The sequence below is a fragment of the Dendrobates tinctorius genome, unplaced genomic scaffold (genome assembly GCF_039654945.1).
Source record: "Dendrobates tinctorius isolate UK_male_01 unplaced genomic scaffold, ASM3965494v1 ptg000151l, whole genome shotgun sequence".
NCBI lineage: Eukaryota > Metazoa > Chordata > Amphibia > Anura > Dendrobatidae > Dendrobates > Dendrobates tinctorius.
The window spans coordinates 26042930-26065000 of record NW_027361818.1 but is presented as its reverse complement, the minus strand read 5'-3'; the positions used below and the strand labels follow the sequence as shown (position 1 = coordinate 26065000).

Genomic DNA, 22071 nt, shown 5'->3' with positions numbered 1-22071 from the left:
CCATTTCTTCATTTCTTGCATTTTGATTATCAGACATTTTTAATCTTTAAGTCTTTCCTCGAGTTTATTACACATTTGTTACTCACATTAGATATTTCTTTGATCTTGACATTCATCTTCACATTATTTTCTTCTAGTTGATCTGGGGAAAGTGATAATAATGTTAGGTAGCAGCTTACTTAGCTTCCATGCGCACCAGACACAGAAAAGCGAGGCATTATCTGTGGATATTTATGCATAAAATGAAGACAAGGTGCCAGGTGGAATAACTCCCTGAAGACCACTCCTGCTCAATGGAGGAATATAATATACAGAGTGGGCCATTTATATGGATACACCTAAAAAAAAAATGGGAATGGATAGTGATATCAACTTCCTGTTTGTGGCACTTTAGTATATTGGAGGGGGGGAACTTTTCAAGATGGGAGGTGACCATATTGGCCATTTTGAAGTCGGCCATTTTGGATCCAACTTTATTTTTTTCCAATGGGAAGAGGTTCATGTGACACATCAATCTTACTGAGATTTTCACAAGAAAAACAATGGTGTGCTTGGTTTTAACGTAACTTTATTCTTTCATGAGTTATTTACAAGTTTATGACCACTTATAAAATGCGTTCAAAGTGCTGTCCATTATGTTGGATTGTCAATACAACCCTCTTCTCCCTCTCTTGACACACTGATAGCAACACCGCAGAAGAAATGCTAGCACAGGCTTCCAGTATCCATTGATTCAGATGCTGCACATCTCATGTCTTCATAGCATAGACAATTGCTTTCAGATGACCCCAAAGATAAAAGTCTAAGGGGGTCAGATCGGGAGACCTTGGTGGCCATTCAACTGGCCCACGACAAAATTGCTACATGATGATGTGTTGCCCTCTTTATGCACTGAAGATGGCACGTTCCCTGAGTTTTTCCAACAAAATGGTGCACCACCACATTGTGGGTGTCAGGTCCGAGCATTCCTATATGAACAGCTTCCTGGAAAGTGGATTGGTCGTCGTGGGCAAGTTGAATGGCCACCAAGGTCTCCAGAGGTGCTAAGTACAATTCAATATATCTAGCAACAAGTGGCAATTTTTTTTAAGATATCAGTTTTATTACACACGGAAACAGCAGATCCATTAAAATAAGAGGTAATTAGTCACGATTGCGTATCTCTGCAGGCTTTGCGACAGTCGCACAACTGTTAGATAAAGATTCGCTATATATTAAACCAATAGAAAATTATGACTTCTTTTATATACCTCTGGTAATAACAGAAAAGTGCATTGTGATGTCCCAATCAAGGCGGCTTTCAGCGTGTATGATACAGACACCTTGGGTTTATTTTTGGAAAACATTGTGCAATGGTCAAATTTCTACTCTCAATCTCTGTATATTCTATTATTATTATTTGTTTATTGTGTTGTACTTCTTACGGTTTCTTTAATTGTATCTGGTAGCCTGATGTTGATTTTTGGTTGTGGACTTGAACATTTTGGAACATGAATGCACTAATATGCTACACACAATTCTTCAGGTTTCAGCCGTAGGATAAGTTCACACGTAGCAGAATTCCCGCGGAAGTTACAGAGAGAATTCCAGAATTCCATTCCACGGGAAAATCGCATTTTAAATTCCCGCGACTTTCCCGCGGAAAAACTAGCGATTTGCAAGCATAATTAGCTTATAGAATGCTAGCGTTTTCCAAGCGATCTTTAGAATCGCTTGGAGAACAGATTGACAGGTTGGTCACACTCGTCAAACACAGTGTTTGATGAGTGTGACCAACTTTTTACTACTGCTGCTGCCTATGCGGCATCAGTAGTAAAAGATAGGATGTAAAAAATAATAAAAAAATAAAAAATATTGTTATTCTCACCTTCCGGCATCCCGCGCAGCCTTCCAGCCTCTCTCCACACTCCCGACATCTTCCTGTCCCAGTAATCCTTTGCGCGAATGACCTCGAGACGTCACGCCTCCGCGACATCATCGCGAATGACCACGAGACGTCGGGCTCCCGCGAGACCGCGACGTCATCTCGGTCATTCTCGTTAAGGATTACTGGGACCGCAAGATGCTGGGAGTGTGGAGAGAGGCAGGAAGGCTGTGCGGGATGCCGGAAGGTGAGAATATTTTTTATTTTAATTCAATTTTTACAGGGATATAGTACCCACAGCCCGGAGGACAGTCTCCTCTCCTCCGGACCGTGGGTACCATCGACAAATGTTCTGCTTACTTTTCGCATGATGGGCACAGCCACACGCAGAAAGTAAGCAGAACAATGCATTCCTATGTGGGCGGAATCGCCGCGATTTTGCTAAATTAATGACCATGCTGCCAGCGACGCGTGCTTGCCAGCGGGAGACCAACCATCAAAAAATTTTCCAGGGTTTTCCAGAACGATCAGCGATACCCGGAGGGGGAGCCGGTCGCTGATACCTGTCACACACAGCGATATCGCTGGTGAGATCGCTGTTGCATCACAAAACTTGTGACTCAGCAGCGATCTCACTAGCGATCTCGCTGTGTGTGACGGGGGCTTAAGGCCTTTAACTGAGCTCAACACTCCACAGACCTCAACTCTCTCTGGGACATATCCTGTAATTACTCCATTGTTACTCAGCACCAAGTAAAAGATCCATTCTGCCTGGTTGGGTAGTGTCCAGAAGAAGTTCTTGGTCTTGTGCAGATTGGTCAATGGCTCACCTGTCTCTTTCCCTTGAGGAGGCTGCTTCCAAGTAAAATGAGGCTTGTACATGTTCCTGACATGGGTTTCAGGCCTAACAGACTGAGCACAATACAGGCCCTCACTTGTTACACTGGATACAGAATTTAATTCTAATGCTTTTGGTGTCTGGTAGAATCCAATTTCCTGACACTGATCATACAGCTCCCCCAACTCCTGTATTATATTCACCTTTAGCGGCTTCACCCGCTATAACAGTGGCTCCATTGGGATACTGTGGCCAATATGAACAGAGGAGTTCACAAAACTCAGGTTTCAGCACATGGTGGCCCTCTGAAAATGTGAATTGAAGGCCACCTAATAACATGGCATAGGACATGGTGGTGCTGGTGGCGGGCAAAGCCCAAAATTCAAATGGTCTTGTTTGAAATGGCATTGTAAAGAGATGGGGAATATGTGGTCCCATCTCTTGCTAACTATTTGGCATGAGAGAGGGACAGCCCAACTGTAGGAGTGAAAGCTCTCACAAATATATGATACAGGGCCACCTGAGATCCCTTACCAAACTCAGGCTTCATGGCACCCGCTAGCACTCTGCTATTTGTCAGCAAGGGCTGCATAATGACATGGCAGTGGACATGGTGGTGGTGATTGGCAAAGCCCAAAATTCAAATGGGCTTGTTTTACATGGCATTGTAAAGGGATGGGGAATATGTATTACACTATCTTGCTAACTATTTGGCATGAGAGAGGGACCTCCCAAATGTAGGAGTGAGAGCCCTCAGAAATGTTAAAGGAAAAACTAAAGCCAAAATGCTCCGTGTGATCATATGCTAAAGGGAAGTTTTTTTTTAATTATTTTTATTTAGCGTTATATACATGTAGTTGTGAAGGAAAAATGTTTCTTAACATTTTTCCGTGAAAACTTGTTGCATCATTCCCAAGAATATTCATGGCTGTACTAGCTCACAAGGGTGCACCCACTCAGTACTGAGCTAATGGTCTGAATACTTATGACTAGAGTTGAGCGAAACGGGTCGAAAAATTTCAAAAGTCGCCGACTTTTGGCAAAGTCGGGTTTCATGAAACGAAACCCGACCCTAGGATGAGGTCGGCCACGAGGTCGGCGACTTACGCGCCAAAGTCGCGTTTCAAAAGTTTGTTTTGCGCTCTTTTTCAGCCAATCAGGATCCACGGACACTGTGGGCAAAGTGATGACATAGGCACGGGTCACCACCATCTTTCAGAAGGGCATGCAAGTGATTGGCTTGCTTTGGTGGGCGTCACAGGGGGTATAAAAGGGTGTGCACGCCGACCGCCATGTTACTCATGCTGATCTCAGAAAAGAGAGAGCTGCTGATTTTGTAGGGAGAGCGTTAGGCTGGGAAGAAGACACCAAAAACTGCTTCTGCTGCTAGCGATTTTGCCTGTACAACACACCAGTCACTGTGCAGTGCAAGGGGAGGCTATATAGTGGTGTATCAGTGGTGTTGGTTGTTGGGCTGCCTTCTAAGGCTTCCTGACATTCCTGCATTGCTGTTTACCCACTGCTCCGCAAACTGCTTTTTTAAAAGCAATCCCAATTTTTTTTTTTGTCCTGCTGAGAAGAAGAAAAAAAAACTGCTTCTGCTGCTAGCGATTTTGCCTGTACAACACACCAGTCACTGTGCAGTGCAAGGGGAGGCTATATAGTGGTGTATCAGTGGTGTTGGTTGTTGGGCTGCCTTCTAAGGCTTCCTGACATTCCTGCATTGCTGTTTACCCACTGCTCCGCAAACTGCTTTTTTAAAAGCAATCCCAATTTTTTTTTTTTGTCCTGCTGAGGTACTGAGCGTGCATTTTTTCACACCATACAGCGGTGTACGCTCCTCACACAGTACCGTGTAACGGCTGTTATCACAGCCACAGTGAAGCTATCAGTGTGTCACTCTGTGAGAATAAGTCGAGGACATGTTCCGTTCTTACAGACCTGCACTCTAGGGAGATTCCTGTTCTGCCCAATTCTGCATACACCTTGTAGTTTGTGATACACTAGCCAATTTCTGCCTGTGACATAGCGCTCAGATATTCAGTGGGCCTCACACAATCCATAAGTGTCCAGTGTCCACAAGTGTGTGCAGAAATTAAAAATCTCCCTTATCCTCTAGTGACTTTGGTCACAGCTCTGCCATCGAGCCTGTGACAGAGCGCTCAGATATTCAGTGGGCCTCACACAATCCATAAGTGTCCAGTGTCCACAAGTGTGTGCACAAATTCAAAATCTCCCTTATCCTCTAGTGACTTTGGTCACAGCTCTGCCATCGAGCCTGTGACAGAGCGCTCAGATATTCTGTGGACCTCACACAATCCATAAGTGTCCAGTGTCCACAAGTGTGTGCAGAAATTCAAAATCTCCCTTATCCTCTAGTGACTTTGGTCACAGCTCTGCCATCGAGCCTGTGACAGAGCGCTCAGATATTCAGTGGGCCTCACACAATCCATAAGTGTCCAGTGTCCACAAGTGTGTGCAGAAATTAAAAATCTCCCTTATCCTCTAGTGACTTTGGTCACAGCTCTGCCATCGAGCCTGTGACAGAGCGCTCAGATATTCAGTGGGCCTCACGCAATCCATAAGTGTCCAGTGTCCACAAGTGTGTGCACAAATTCAAAATCTCCCTTATCCTCTAGTGACTTTGGTCACAGCTCTGCCATCGAGCCTGTGACAGAGCGCTCAGATATTCAGTGGACCTCACACAATCCATAAGTGTCCAGTGTCCACAAGTGTGTGCACAAATTCAAAATCTCCCTTATCCTCTAGTGACTTTGGTCACAGCTCTGCCATTGAGCCTGTGACAGAGCGCTCAGATATTCAGTGGGCCTCACACAATCCATAAGTGTCCAGTGTCCACAAGTGTGTGCAGAAATTCAAAATCTCCCTTATCCTCTAGTGACTTTGGTCACAGCTCTGCCATCAAGCCTGTGACAAAGCGCTCAGATATTCAGTGGGCCTCACACAATCCATAAGTGTCCAGTGTCCACAAGTGTGTGCAGAAATTAAAATTCTCCCTTATCCTCTAGTGACTTTGGTCACAGCTCTGCCATCGAGCCTGTGACAGAGCACTCAGATATTCAGTGGGCCTCACACAATCCATAAGTGTCCAGTGTCCACAAGTGTGTGCACAAATTCAAAATCTCCCTTATCCTCTAGTGACTTTGGTCACAGCTCTGCCATCGAGCCTGTGACAGAGCGCTCAGATATTCAGTGGGCCTCACACAATCCATAAGTGTCCAGTGTCTACAAGTGTGTGCACAAATTCAAAATCTCCCTTATCCTCTAGTGACTTTGGTCACAGCTCTGCCATCGAGCCTGTGACAGAGCACTCAGATATTCAGTGGGCCTCACACAATCCATAAGTGTCCAGTGTCCACAAGTGTGTGCAGAAATTCAAAATCTCCCTTATCCTCTAGTGACTTTGGTCACAGCTCTGCCATCGAGCCTGTGACAGAGCGCTCAGATATTCAGTGGGCCTCACACAATCCATAAGTGTCCAGTGTCCACAAGTGTGTGCAGAAATTAAAAATCTCCCTTATCCTCTAGTGACTTTGGTCACAGCTCTGCCATCAAGCCTGTGACAGAGCGCTCAGATACTCAGTGGGCCTCGCACAATCCATAAGTGTCCAATGTCCACAAGTGTGTGCAGAAATTCAAAATCTCCCTTATCCTCTAGTGACTTTGGTCACAGCTCTGCCATCGAGCCTGTGACAGAGCGCTCAGATATTCAGTGGGCCTCACACAATCCATAAGTGTCCAGTGTCCACAAGTGTGTGCAGAAATTAAAAATCTCCCTTATCCTCTAGTGACTTTGGTCACAGCTCTGCCATCGAGCCTCTGACAGAGCGCTCAGATATTCAGTGGGCCTCACACAATCCAAAAGTGTCCACAAGTGTCTGCAGAAATTCAAAATTTCCCCTGTCCTATAGACACCTTGTACCTTGTTTTACATTACTATATAGTTTGTTGGATTTTGTCTACATTTCTACCAAAAATGAGGAAGTCTGGTGGGAGAGGCCGTGGAATTGGGCGGGGGTTGGCAGCTGGTAATGATGGTGTTGGTGGTGGATCTGATGGTAGTGGCAAGAGCAAAATAGGACCGAATGCAGGAGGTGTTGAGCCTGCGTCATCGTCTGGCTACATAAGGCCTCGAACGCTTAGTTTTCTAGGAGTTGGCAAACCGCTTTTAAAGCCAGAGCATCAGGAAAAAGTTTTGTCTTACATTGCTGACTCAGCCTCCAGCTCTATCGCCTCCTCTTCTTCAGTTGTAAAAAGTAAAAGCACTGAGTCGTCATTGGAGGCTCATATTCATGAACCACACCTTTCCTTGTGTCCTTCACCCCAACCAAGATTGAAGGATGAAGCAGGCCATACTACTGATTACTCCATGGAGCTGTTTTCACATACCATGCCTGGATTATCAAGTGAAATGGTGAATTACCCAGGCCAAGATGAATCTGACATGGAGTGCACTGATGCACAGCCGCTGATGGATGATTCTGCTGGTACATTCACTCAGAGCACTACATTGTCCTCGCAGTGTACAGAGCCAGATTCTGACCCTGATGAGACTCAGGTGCCCCTTCCCGCACACTATACCACCATACACGGTGACACAGAGGAAGGTGCACATGACATAGAAGAGGAGGTGATGGATGACCCAGTTGTTGACCCAGATTGGCATCCTTTGGGGGAAGAGGGTGCTGCTTCCAATAGCTCAAATGAGGAGCATCCACAGCAGACATCGACATCGCAACAGCTGTTATCTGGCAGGCCTGGAGCACTCCAAAGACAGGTTCCAAACATCAAAAGAGTTGCTGGACAGCTTGTCCAGAGGGTCAAAAGATCACAGCGTGCTAGGCCGCAAAATGTCTGCCAAAGTAGGAAGAGTGCAGTGTGGCACTTTTTTGAACAAAATCCTCATGATCAGGCCAAGGTTATCTGTAAGAAGTGCGCAAAGACCTTTAGCCGAGGGAAAAATCTGAAAAATTTGAATACCAGTTGCATGCTTAGACATTTTACCAGCATGCACTTGCAAGCGTGGACACAACACCAAACCTCAAGTGCCACATGTGCAACTGATCACAACGAAGGTAGTCAGCAACGCTACATTGTTTCCCCCACTGTAAGCCCACCGGTTAGCACAGCAGCAAATGTTGAGGTGTCGTTGCAACGCCACAGCAGTCAGGGAATCCCACTGTTATATCAACGAAAGACTGATTCTAGGCCATCAGAAAGAACACCAACTCCATCACCATCATCAACCCTCTCTCAGTCCGCCCTGTCCACCGCTACTTCCACCATATGCAGCTCTCAAGTCCAGCTCACCCTCCCAGACACTATGAGTAGGTCAAGAAAGTACTCAGTCTCTCATCCGCGTACACTGGGTTTGAACGCCCACATTGCCAAACTAATCTCGTTTGAGATGATGCCCTTTCGGTTGGTGGAAAGCACAGCTTTCCGCGAATTAATGGCCTATGCAGTACCACACTATGACCTACCCAGTCACCACTTCTTCTCTCGCAAAGCCATCCCAGCCCTCCACCATCATGTGAAAGACCGCATTGTCCATGCACTCAAGCAGTCAGTGAGCGGAAAGGTGCACCTCACAACTGATGCATGGTCCAGTCGGCATGGCCAGGGCCGTTACGTGTCCATCACTGCGCACTGGGTTAATGTGGTGGATGCAGGGTCCACAGGGGACAGCGGTGGTGGGACAGTGCTGCCTAACCCGCGGTATAGGAAACAGTTGGCTGTAGGCGTTCGACCCTCCTCCTCCTCCTCCTCCAGAAGCGAAAGCTCGTCCACAGAGCGCAGTCGTGCGAGCACTCCATCTGCAGCTGCCACTGTTGCACACGATGTGTCCCCCTATTGAGCAGCTAGTGGAAAGCGTCAGCAGGCTGTGTTGCAGATGATGTGTTTGGGCGACAGACACACCGCCGAGGTGCTGGCCGAGTTCTTGAAGCGACAAACTGAGTCATGGCTGGGCAGTGTACATCTTGAGGCAGGCAAGGTAGTTAGTGATAATGGCCGTAATTTTGTGGCAGCCATAGCCCTTTCAAAACTCAGCCACATACCTTGCTTGGCTCACACCTTGGACCTGGTGGTGCAGTGCTTCCTCAAAAATTATCCGGAGTTAACAGCCCTGCTCCAGAAGGTGCGAAGACTGTGCGCGCACATCCGCCGGTCGCCTGTACACTCCGTTCGTATGCAGAAGCTGCAGCGATTGCTCCACCTTCCCAACCACCGCCTCATTATCGACATTGCAACAAGGTGGAACTCCACCCTGCACATGGTGGAGCGGCTGTGCGAGCAGAGGCAGGCTATAATGCATTTGTGGGAGGATACACGGCCAGGCACTTTGAGAGCAGACATGGAGTTGACAGGTGTGCAGTGGTCGAAGCTGAAAGACCTCTGTAAAGTCCTTCAGTGTTTTGAGGAATGCACACGGCTGGTAAGCGCAGACGACGCCATCCTAAGCATGAGCATCCCACTTATGTGTCTGCTCATGCAAACTTTGACGCACCTTAAGGAGCAGGCTTATGCAGCCAATGTTGATAAGGAGGAAGAGGAGGAGGGAATCCTTGATGACATTCAGCCATTGTCTGCTCAGGGACCTCTCCTGGATGAGGTGGAGGAAGAAGAGGAGGAGGAGGATGATGGGGATGATTACTTAGGGGAGGAGGATGCATCTCGTGGGGCAAGTGAAAATGTTGGCATGGCAAGGTCTGGTACAGGGTTTGTGAGTGACTGGAGGGATGTGGATTTGCCAGAAAGTGCTCCTCCAACCAGCACTCGCAGTGCATCATTGACACCGGGAACATTGGCCCACATGTCAGATTATGCCTTGCAGATCCTAAAAAGGGACCTCCGCATTGCCAAAATGATGAACGATGACGACTACTTGTTGGCCAGCATCCTGGATCCACGCTATAAAGGCAAATTACAAAACATCATGCCACAGGAGAACCTTGACCTAATATTGGCTAATAAACAAGCAACTCTGGCAAATCGGTTGCTTGAGGCATTCCCAGCACACAGCAGCGGTGATGGTTCTCACACGAGCCGTACGGGCCGGGGGCAGCTTGGCAGAAGTGTTCGTGGTGCACACAGCAGAAGTGGCGTTGGAGACAGGGGTTTCATGACAATGTTGTGGACTGATTTTTCAAATACCGCTCACACAACTGGTAATACTGCATCGATGGAATGTGACAGGAGACAGCAGTTGTCAACTATGGTTACAAACTACTTTTCCTGCCATATCGATGTTCTCCCACACAGGTCATTCCCCTTTGACTATTGGGCCGCTAAACTGGACAGCTGGCCTGAATTGGCCCAATATGCCTTACAGGAGCTCGCTTGCCCAGCTGCAAGTGTGCTATCGGAAAGAGTCTTCAGTGCAGCTGGATCAATCCTGACAGAAAAAAGGACCCGTCTGTCAACCCAAAATTTGTATGTATAAAACTTTGGCGCCAATTTTTGAAATTTGTATGTATAAAACTGGGAACTACCTTGTCTGTTTGTACATATCATCCCCTGAGGAAGAAGTTTTCAACTTCGAAACGCGTTGGGAAATAAAAGTATACAAGTACGCAATCTGGAAAGGAGTCGTTTTGTCTAGCAGCGCACGTTTAATCCAAAAATTATTTCTTTGAAATCTGATGATCTATGGTCACGGCGTGGCCATTTGGATGTGCGGCAGCTTGACCTCTATTCCTTTATGCCACAAAACTCTCCTGCTATTGGTGAGAATAACAGCTTGAATCATATCTCTTTTACTTGGGTAAGACCCTATTGCGCTCTTTCTCTTTTAGTTTTAACAACCCAAAATGTGGATGATCTAACCTTCATTAAAATGAACCATGCATGGGTTTCCAAGGATTTTGTCCCACCTTCCCCTGATGACACATAGGGTGACAGAAAAATGGCTTGCTTTGGTCCACCTCTTCCTGGGACTTCACCTATTTCGCCTTTTGCATCAGCTGAATGTCCAACATCAACATATGCCACTTTCTAAAACTCCCTAACTGTGCTGCCTCCCCCCCCCATGGCCGGGGTCACCACCTAGCGCACGACACCGTGCGAGTGCCGTTGCCCTGGACAGGTGGGTAGGCCGACTCTTGGGCGCGGGCACTGGCACAGGGTCCCTCATAGTGCAATCAAGTGTCTCTGACGGTGGTGGTGCACACCCGCCGTCAGACACACCGCTGTACTATGAGGGGCCCAGTGCCAGTACCGACGCCCACGAGTGGGCCCCCCTTGCTTGGGCAGGGCCCCAGCATTTGCAATCTTTACCTCTCCCTGCTCCTCCGCTGTGTAATCTGGGCCATCAAATCCATACTGTGCCTGACACCATCTGAGCCTGCCTCCTGATGTATAGATGTATTGTGTACATTATCCATACATGTTATCCGGGGATACGGTACCCTTTCTCACCTTTGTGCAATCACCTGCAAGCCATACTGGGCCTAACACCGTCTGAGCCTGCCTCCTGATGTATAGACATATATTTTGAATGTGTACGCTATCCTTACTTGTTATCCGGGGATACGGTACCCTTTCTCACCTTTGTGCAATCACCTGCAAGCCATACTGGGCCTAACACCGTCTGAGCCTGCCTCCTGATGTATAGACATATATTTTGAATGTGTACGCTATCCATACATGTTATCCGGGGATACGCTACCCTTTCTTACCTTTGTGCAATCACGTGTAATCCATACTGGGCCTGAGAACGGCTGGCGAGCTGTTAAGCAAGCTACAGCACCTGTGGTTTGCACACGTAAGTTTTTCATTTTTTCAGGAATGACGGTTAGGCCTAATTCCGGAACTGCGGTTGACCTGCACTTACTGGGAAATCAGCGTTCGCGGGTAATAATTGTAATCACAGATCCCCATCACTAACGTTGTTCAGCGGGTTATCTTCACCTGTAAGCGACAAACGCTGGCCTTTTCAGTGTAGCGCACATGCAGCCACGGACATGTAAGGGCATGACACACCAGTTATTGGCCAATCTCATGTGCCAGAGCCTCACGTGTCCCTCTAGTAAGCCGGACTCGGACCGCGGGGCATGACGGAGTCTCGTTCGTTAACGGAATTAAGCTTGCAATCTGTGCATCTTTTCTGTAGCTTGCATGGTTGAGGTTTCCCAGGTGGAGTCGAATTAAACCGTAGGCTCCACTCCTGGTGGTGCCCTTCTGGACATTCCTTTAAGGTTCAGCTTTGCAACCATACTGCCCACGTAAAACAAACACTTTGCCTTCATGAACGCTGTTTGGAGGGTCATGACTCGTGGGAATAACGCCGCCCAATCAGTTAACCTGCTAGAGAGATCCTTCGTTGCTCCCAAGCATGACATCACACTCCCTAGGAGGAAGGTAATGCCACTGTGGCGACCGTACTCCTGGGGGCGACACAAGTGCACTGATGCCCAGCCACTGCTCGATGAATCTGCTGGTACATTGACCCAGACCACTACATTCCCCTCGCACGCTACACGGCCTGAATCTGACCCTGATGAAACTCAGGTTACCCTTCCCATATACAGTTCCATCTTACACGGTGACAAAGAGGAAGCTGCAGATGAAAGTGCAGGTTCGGCCCACCCGCCATCAGACACACCACCGTACTATCAGGGGCCCTGTGCCAGTGCCGTCGCCAACGAGTGGGCCCCCCCTGCTTGCTCAGGATCACAGCACTTGCAAGGTTGAAATACTGTGCAGTGAGATGGAAGATGGGGACGATGAGGAGTCCAGACTAGTACAGGGATTCCCTAGCGAGGAGACTTATTTGATTGTTTTCAATGTTGGGACAGCAATTTTTGGGGAGCACTATACTCTGGAGAATGATAGATGGGGCCCACCATACACTGGAACATTCCAAAGGTGGACATCAGACACTGGAGCAGCATTTACAGGGCCCATTATACACTAGAGCATTAGAAATGGGGCCCATTATGTTTGGAGCATTATTTGGGCCCATAACACAGTGGAGCTTCATCCATGGGGACCAACATATACTGTAGCATTATGTGGAGCTCATCATATACTGTTTCAAACATTATATGGGACCAATGATTCTGTATGGAGAAATAGATGGGCCTCATCATGAGATGTAAAAAGTGAAGTATTTTTCATTGTACTATACCGCTATTTCTCTGCCGTATCGGAGCATGATGAGTTGTGGTATGTGTTAAAGGGGCGCTCTTTCGCCTAGATCACATGAAAACCTGGAGCCAGCCCTCCCCCCCACAACTTTAGCCAAATAACCCCCATTTTTCAATGCGTAATTTGTATTATGAAGTTAATTAAGGTTGACAAGCTTAAGTAAGAAGAATTGATGCTTTTGGCATTCAAATGGGCACTGTAGGTGTGTTTCCTGTCCTCCTCTCACTGCCGACTTTTATTCCCCATTGACTTACATTGGGTTTCGTGTTTCGGGACGACCCCGACTTTTCCCTATAATCGGACGATCTTGCTCGACCAGACTTTTGGAAAAGTCGGGTTTCACGAAACGAAACTCGACCCTAAAAAACCAAAAGTCGCTCAACTCTACTTATGACCATGTGATAATTCAGTTCTTTTTTAATTTGCAAAAATTTCTACATTTCTGTTTTTTTTTCAGTCAAGATGGGGTGCAGAGTGTACATTAATGAGAAAAAAATTAACTTTTTTGAATTTACCAAATGGCTGCAATGAAACAAAGAGTTAAAAATTTAGAAGGGTAAGAATACTTTCCATACCCACTAAGTCACAATACATATGGCATAGAACTAACACAGCATTTCAGAAAAGGAACATCATACCAACAATAAAATATGGTGGTAGTGTCATGGTCTGGAGCTGTTTTGGTGCTTCAGGATCTGGAAGACTTTCTATGATAAACAGAATCATGAATTTTGCTGTCTACCAAAAGAAACTGAAGGAGAATGTCCTGCCATCTGTTCATGACCTCAATCTGATGCCCACTTGGGTTTTGCAGCAGGACAATGATCCAAAACACACCATCAACTCCACCTCTGAATGGCTTAGGAAAAACAAAATTAGGATATTGGAGTGACCTATTCAAAGTCCTGACCTTACTCTGATTGTGATGCTATGGCATGACCTTAAACAGGTGGTTCATTCTTGGAAATCTTCCAATATGGTTGAGTTACAACAATTCTGCAAAGATGAGTGGGCCGAAATTCCTCCAGAGCATTGTAAAGTACTCATTGCCAGTTATCGCAAATGCTTGACTGCAGGTATTCTGCTAAACGTGGCTCAGCCAGTTCTTAGGTTCAGGGGACAATCACTTTTTCACACAGAGCCCTGTAGGTTTGGATTTTTTTCCTTAATAATCAAAATCTTCATTTAAAAACTGCATTCTGTGATCACTTGTGTCATCCTTCTCTAATGTTTACATTTGTTGGGTTATCTGAAACATTTAATATTACAAAGATGCAAAAGAATAGGAAATTAGGAAGGGGCAAACACTTGTTAACACAACTGTACTTCTTGAATGTGGTTTTGAGCACCTTGAGGGGTGCAGTTTTTAAGATGATGTCACTTTTGGGTATTTCCTGTCATATACACTCCTCAAAGTTAGTGATGAGCGAGTACCGTAATATTCGTAATCGCTATACTCGTAACGAGTACTTTGTAAAAAGTACAATGAAAGTCAATAGGAAATGCGAGTAATTTTCTGCTGGTCCTTACAAAGGGGTCTGGGGGCCTGAGGAAAAGGCTGAAATGGATGGGAAAGGGATGAAACAGAATGGGAAGAGCCTGGAGAATATGCCTGCCTGCATTTCTGACTCACATATGGTTGCTGGGAATACGTGTATCGCAGTATTACGCCACTTTTATAGATACACAGGAACAACTACCAAACCGATCCTAAACTGCATTTAGAGTAGAGAAAAAAGGGGAATAACATAAAAATATATAATAGTATTATAACATTATTGAGGCCACTTTCCTGGTGTCTGTCTCTCATTTGATGTGTTTTGGCAGCATTTGGATCCGTTACAAGGTGCTGTGCATGCGTTTGTTTCTGCCTCTCATTGAGCTGAATGGCGCTCGGTTATGTTCAACGAATATTCGATGAATTAATTGGAGAATATTGCAAATTCGGCAAACGTAATCTGAACCGAACACTGAAATATTCGTTCATCTCTAGATATAACCACATAAAATGAAATTGGTCAGATTTGGAAAATGAGGCTCGGTCTTTAAAGTGACAGCAGGATTGAGCTCAGTAGCTACAGGCAGTGTCAGGTCGGCACCGTTATACTGATTAAATGATACCTGGTGTAGAAATCCATTTTGTGGCTGTTGTTTAATCTTTATTTGCAGTTTTTAGTTAATGATATGCTCGTGCTTTGGGGCATTATGTGGTGTTCTGCTTAGATATTCATCTTTATGGCATATGACAGGTCGCTGCCTCTATCAAGATGGTTCTAGCCCTGCCTGCGCGGTAGCATCATTTGGAACACGATAGATGCTACTGCACAGGTTCAACCACTGGCGCCATTTTGATAGAGAAAAAAAAAATTGCTTCCATAATTTTTCATTTTTTTCTCAAGAAATTTAAATTACAAAATCAAATGAAAATATGGATATTATAGATTATATCATGCTATACCATAGGTGTAAACTGCTCTGGTGAAATGAAAAATGCTTAGTGATTGGTTGCAAGGAAAACTGTTGCTCATAGCAACCAACCACAGCTCAGCTTCTTTTAAACAGCTCTGGTGAAATGAAAGATGCTTCGTGATTGGTTGGTGACACACACACATATGCACACATACATTTTTATATACAGAGATAATTAATAATTAATAAAGCATTGTGTGATGTATAATTGATCTGAACGCGGTGTTCTTCCAGAACTTGTGTCTTACAACCAAAGCCACTTTGTTCATTTGTGAATGATGTGGTAATTATCAACTTGTTATGGGGCTCATATTCCATGAAACGATTAACCCCTTAACCCCCAAGGATGCTTTGCTCGTTAATGACCGGGCCAATTTTTACAATTCTGACCACTCTCCCTTTATGAGGTAATAACTCTGGAACGCTTCCATGGATCTCGGTGATTCTGACACTGTTTTCTCGTGACATATTGTACTTCATGTTAATAGTGAAATTTCTTTGATATGACTTGGGTTTATTTGTGAAAAAAAAACGGAAATTAGACAAAAATTTTGAAAATTTCGCAATTTTCCAACTTTGAATTTTTATGCCCTTTAATCAAAGAGATATTGAACACAAAATACTTAATAATGAACATTTCCCACATATTTACTTTACATCAGCACACAATTTTGGAACCAAATTTTTTTTTTTGGTTAGGAAATTATAAGGGTTAAAAGTTGACCAGCGATTTCTCATTTTTACAACACCATTTTTTTTTAGGGACCACATCACATTTGAAGTCACTTTGAGGGATCTATATGATAGAAAATACCAAAAAGTGAAACCACATTCAAGAAGTTTATTAACCCTTTAGGTGCTTCACAGGAATTTTTGGAATGTTTAAAAAAAACGAACATTTAACTTTTTTTCACAAAAAAATTAATTCAGGTCCAATTTTTTTTATTATACCAAGGGTAACAGGATTTGACCCCAAAAGTTATTGTGCAATTAGTCCTGAGTACACTGATACACCATATGTGGGGGGACCACTGTTTCAGCACATGGCAGAGTACGGAAGGGAAGGAGCGCCGTTTGACTTTTTCAACGCAAAATTGGCTGGAAATAAGATCGGACGCCATGTCGCGTTTGGAGAGCCCCTGATGTAACAGTGGAAACCCCCCACAAGTGACCCCATTTTGGAAACTAGACCCCCCAACGAACTTATGTAGATGTGTGGTGAGAACTTTGAACCCCGAAGGGCTTCACAAAAATTCATAACGTACAGCCGTAAAATTAAAAAATCATATTTTTTCCATAAAAATAATCTTTTCACCCCCAATTTTTATTTTCCAAAGGGAAACAGGACCTCAAAGGTTATTGTGCAATTTGTCCTGAGTAAGCTGATACCATATATCATATGTGGGGGTAAACCACTGTTTGGGTGCATGGCAGAGCTCAAAAGGGAAGGAGTGCCATTTGACTTTCTCAGCACAAAATTGGCTGGAATTGAGATTGAATGGCATGTCGCATTTGGACAGCCACTGATGTGCCTGAACATTGGAAACCTTCCACAAGTGACCCTATTTTGGAAACTAGATCCCCCAAGGAACTTGACTAGATGAGTGGTGAGCAGTTTGAATCCCCAAGTGCTTCACAGAAGTGTATAATGCCCGGGCGTGAAAATAAAAAAATCATATTTTTTCCACAAACATGATATTTTAGTCGACATTTTTTTATCTTTCCAATTGTAACAGGAGAAATTGGACCCCAAAAGTTGTTGTCCAATTTGTCCTGAGTACGCTGATACCGCATATGTGGGAGAAAACTACTGTATGGGCACATGTTGGGGCTCAGAATCAAAGTAGTGACGTTTTAGAATGCAGACTTTGATGGAATGGTCTGCGGGCGTCATGTCGCATTTGTAGAGCCCCTGATGTGCCTAAACAGTGGAAACCCCCCACAAATGACCCCATTTTTGGAATCGAGACCCCCCAAGGAACTTATCTAGATGTGTGGTGAGCACTTTGAACCTCCAAGTGCTTCACAGAAGTTTATAACGCCATGGCGTGAAAATAAAAAAATCATATTTTTTTCCACAAACATGATCTTTTAGTCCCCAATTTTTTTTATTTTTCCAAGGGTAAGAGGACAAATTGGACCCCAAAAGTTGTTGTGCAATTTGTCCTGAGTAGGCTGATACCCCATATGTGGTGGTAAACCACTGTTTGGGCGCAAGGCAGAGCTCGCAAGGGAAGGAGCACCGTTTGACTTTTTCAATGCAAAATTGGCTGGAATTGAGATCGGACGCTATGTTGTATTTGGAGAGCCTCTGATGTGCCCAAACAGTGGAAACTCCACAATTCTAAATCCAACCCTAACCCCAACACACCCCTAACCCTAAATCCCAACCCTAACCATAACCCTAACCGCAAACCTAACCAACCTTATTCCTAGCCCTAACCCTAAACCTAACCCTAACCCTAATGGTAAAATGGAGGTAAATACATTTTTTTAATTTTATTATTTTTTCCTAACTAAGGGGGTGATAACGGGGGGGTTTGATTTACTATTTATGGCGGGTTTTTATGTTTTGCAGCTGTCACATGCTAAAAGATGCTTCTTATTGCAAAAAATAGTTTTTGCATCATCACATTTTGAGAGCTTTAATTTTGGCCCACATAGTCATGTGAGGTCTTATTTTTTGCTGGATGAGTTGGTGTTTCTATTGGTACCATTTTCAGGCACATGACACTTTTTGATCGCTTTTTATTCCTTTTTTTGGAGGCAGAATGAAAAAAACAGCATTTCATGAATTTCTTTTGTGGGGGGGGGGTGTTTACACCGTTCCGCGTGTGGTAAAATTGATACAGCAGTTTTATTCTTTGGCTCAGTACGATTACAGCGATACCTCATGTATATCAATTTTTTATGTTTTGGTGCTTTTATACAATAAAAATAATTTTATATAAAAAATAATTAGTTTTGCATCACATCATTTTGCGAGCTATTTTTCCCTGATGATGCTGTATCATGGCTCATTTTTTGTGGGACAAGATGTCGTTTTCATTGGTACCATGTTTATTTATATCTGTCTTTTTGATCATGTGTAATTGCACTTTTTGTTCGACGGTATGATGATAACGCATTGCTTTTTGCCTTGTTTTTTTTTTTAAGGGGTTCACTAAAGGGGTTAACTAGTGGGTTTTGTAGGACGTGTCGTTATGGACAGGGCAATACTAAATATGTGTACTTTTATTGTTTTTTTATTTACATAAAGAAATGCATTTATTGGAGAATATTTTTCTTCTTTATTTAGTAATTTTTGGAAAATTATTTTTACACTTTTTTTTACTTTATTACATTGTCCCAGGGTGGGACATCACTATACAGTGTTAGATCGTTGATCTGGCACTTTGCACTGCACTGTGTCAGATCAGCAATCTGACAGGCAGTGCAGGCGGCTTTTAAGCGCCTGCTCTCAACAGGCACTGAGAAGCCACCTCCCTGCTGGACCCGGAAGGATCCTGTGGCCATTTTGGATCTGGGTGTCTGCAGGGAGGAGTCCCTCGGAACAAAGCAAGCATATCCTGTTGTTCTGAGGGTCTCAGGGAAGCATGCAGGGAGCCCCCTCCCTGCACGATGCTTCACTATGCCAACGGAACACTGCGATCATGTTTGTTCGCAGTATGCTGGGGGTTAATGTGCCGGGAGCAGCCTGTGACCTCTCCTGGAACAAAGTGTCAGGTGTCAGCTGTGATAATCAGCTGACACCCGGCAGCGATCAGCCGGGCTCCCCCATGAGCACGGCTGATTGCGTATGACGTACTGTCCCGTCCATGGGCATTAAGGCACAGGGCACATGGACGGTATCGTGCATCAAATGTCAGGAATGGGTTAATTAAACCTGAAGACAAGTTACAAATTCAATAAAATAGTCTATTCATGTACTTTGTGAATTTATGACTGGCATAACTTCCTGCAAATGTTTTTGTTTATTGTCTTTTTTTGTGGATTATCTTCATAAAATGTTGCTTAAAAAATTTCCATATCACAAGGATAAATGTTTCCTGTACGGCTTTTCTAATGTCTCTGTTTCTCAGACTGTATATAATGGGGTTGATCAGTGGAGTAAACACAGTATATAGCAGGGATAGGATTTTGTTGATGGTGACTGATTGTTTTTTAGGTACAACATAAACACTGAATATAGTCCCGTAGAATATGGAGACCACCGTGAGGTGGGAGGTACAGGTGGAGAAGGCTTTCTGTCTACCGGTACTGGATGGAATCCTTACAACTGTTAAGACAATATAAGTATATGAAGCTATAATTATAGTGGTTGGGGCTAATATATTTGGAATGCCTACTATATAAATCTCCAAATGGACAATAAAAATGTCTGAACAGGCAAGTTCTTGAAGAGGAACAAGGTCACAGAATAAATTGTCAATGATATTTGGACCACAAAAGTTTAGTTGCGATGTTGTAAGGGTGTAGATCAAGTTAAAGGAAAATCCAAACAACCAACAGAAGACGGTCAATATCACACATACCCACTTGTCATGATAGAGGCGTAACGGAGAGGATTACAGATGGCTACATATCTATCGTAGGACATCACAGCGAGAAGAAAACCTTCAAATGCTTCTGAGGAACAGAGGAAATACAATTGGGTGATGCAATTGGTAAAAGCAATGGTCCCCCCATTATTCAGTAGAATGTATAGCATACTGGGAATAATGGTCATGGTCAATAAAATGTCACCGATGGAGAGTTGTGAGATGAAGAAGTACATTGGAGTGTGGAGGTTCTTGCTGGTGGACACCAGGGTGATGATCAGGAGGTTCCCACATAATATCAAACAATAAACCACAAAGAACAAACTGAAGAGGAAAAGTCTTAAACTTCTGCTGACTTGAAATCCTAAGAGGATGAATTCTGTAACCACCGTCCTGTTCTGCATGTAGACTGGGAAAGTGGAAGTTATAACCTGTTATATAAAACAAAAATAATGTTTTCCCTTCACCTTTCAATCTTCTGCTCCTATAATTTCTCTTTTCGTATAATTGTTATTCGCTTTCTGATCCTATAGACCCTGTGGTACTGATGTATCTATCAATATAACATGATAAGATGCAGACATTATGATCTTAAACCCAACATTGATATAATTACTACAACTTTATTAGAACTTCATGATTAGTCAAACACAATGGATGTCTGACTAATCTGGGAATGTTTACTAAAAAAGTAGGCTAAGAAGAGACTTAATAGCTGTCTACAAACATCTGAATGGCTGTCATAGTGTAGAGGGAGCACCATTACTCATATTTTCACAAGGAAAGACTAGAAGCAATGGGATGAAACTGAAAAGGAGAAGATACAGATTAGATATTAGAAAAAAAAATGTTGACAGTGAGGGTGATCAATGAGTGGAACAGGCTGCCACGATAGGTGGTGAGTTCTCCTTCAATGGAAGTCTTCAAACAGAGGCTGGACAGACATCTGTTTGAGATGGTTTAGTGAATCTTCAGATGTTGTATTAGTCAATGACTGATGAAGAGACCTGAGGAGTCTCGAAAGCTTGCAATTTGTTACCATCTTTTCAGTTAGCCATTACAAGGTATCAACCACTGAGGACTCTCAATTCTGAATATGCTTCTTATTATTATGACGTATAAGACACTTGGTAACAATGATTTCATCTTTCGGGGCATTGCTAGACCAATGTTTCTCACATCAGGAATGTCTTTGCTCTTCACAGTCATTTTCACATTATTTCTTCTCGTTGCTCTACAGGATGGATCGTAGTGAAGTCGGCTTAGAGCGGACATGAAATATAAGAATGGGGTTCATTATCTGTGGATATTTATGGATTACATGAAGACAAATTGCCAGGTAGAAGAAGTCCCGGGAGATGTTTCTTCTCTGATTAGTCTCCAGTGTTCCAGTCAATAGAAAAAAAGAATAATAAATCTGTAAGTCATCAGCATTAGTTAACAATCCCAAAACATATTTTTACATTCTTAAAATGCAGTGTATAACAAAGTTATCCATAAAGTTATGTAAAAAGTCATACATAGTGAAGAAATTAGCAATGTTGTACTAATTAACCCCTTTAAGACAAAACCTGTTTTCACCTTAATGACCAGGCCAATTTTTACAATTCTGACCACTGTCACTTTATGAGGTCATAACTCTGGAACGCTTCAATGGATCCCGGTGTTGCTGAGAATGTTTTCTTGTAACATATTGTACTTTATGATAGCAGAAATATTTCTTCGATATGACTTGCACTTATTTGTAAAAAAAAATGGGGATTTGTGAGCCAGTGTGCTATACACCTTGAGCTCCTGTCTGCACGTTTCCCCTCAGAGTGGACCAAGGTGGGATTCATAGTATGCCTTCTGTCAGACAGGGCGTTGGAGTGGACCACGCTGCTGTGGGAGTGTGACGATCATGTGGTCTAGAGTGCGCCACAGTTCCTGAGCACTCTGAAACAGGTCTTCTTGGGACGTTGAGTCACCCATGATACAGTGCTCCAGTTGCGCTGGCACGGACACAGGGCTCGTCCATGGTCAGCCATTTTGCCGTCCATTTCCGGACTTTAGTATCTGAGCTGAAGTGGCCGGACAAAGTCCTTATCCCTGTATTTTGGAGGGGACAGGCTGACCATGTGAAATATGCTTTGGCCACTAGGGAGATTCCCGCCACACTGGAGGAGCTAATAGCAATTTCCACTCACATC

The 22071-nt window shown here is 44.1% G+C and overlaps 1 pseudogene; it reads right to left on the bottom strand.

Moving 5' to 3' along the window:
* LOC141050116 (olfactory receptor 6F1-like) overlaps window positions 1–21091 on the bottom strand; it is a 21277-nt pseudogene extending 186 nt beyond the window's left edge.
* Between the last annotated feature and the right edge of the window lie 980 nt (window positions 21092–22071).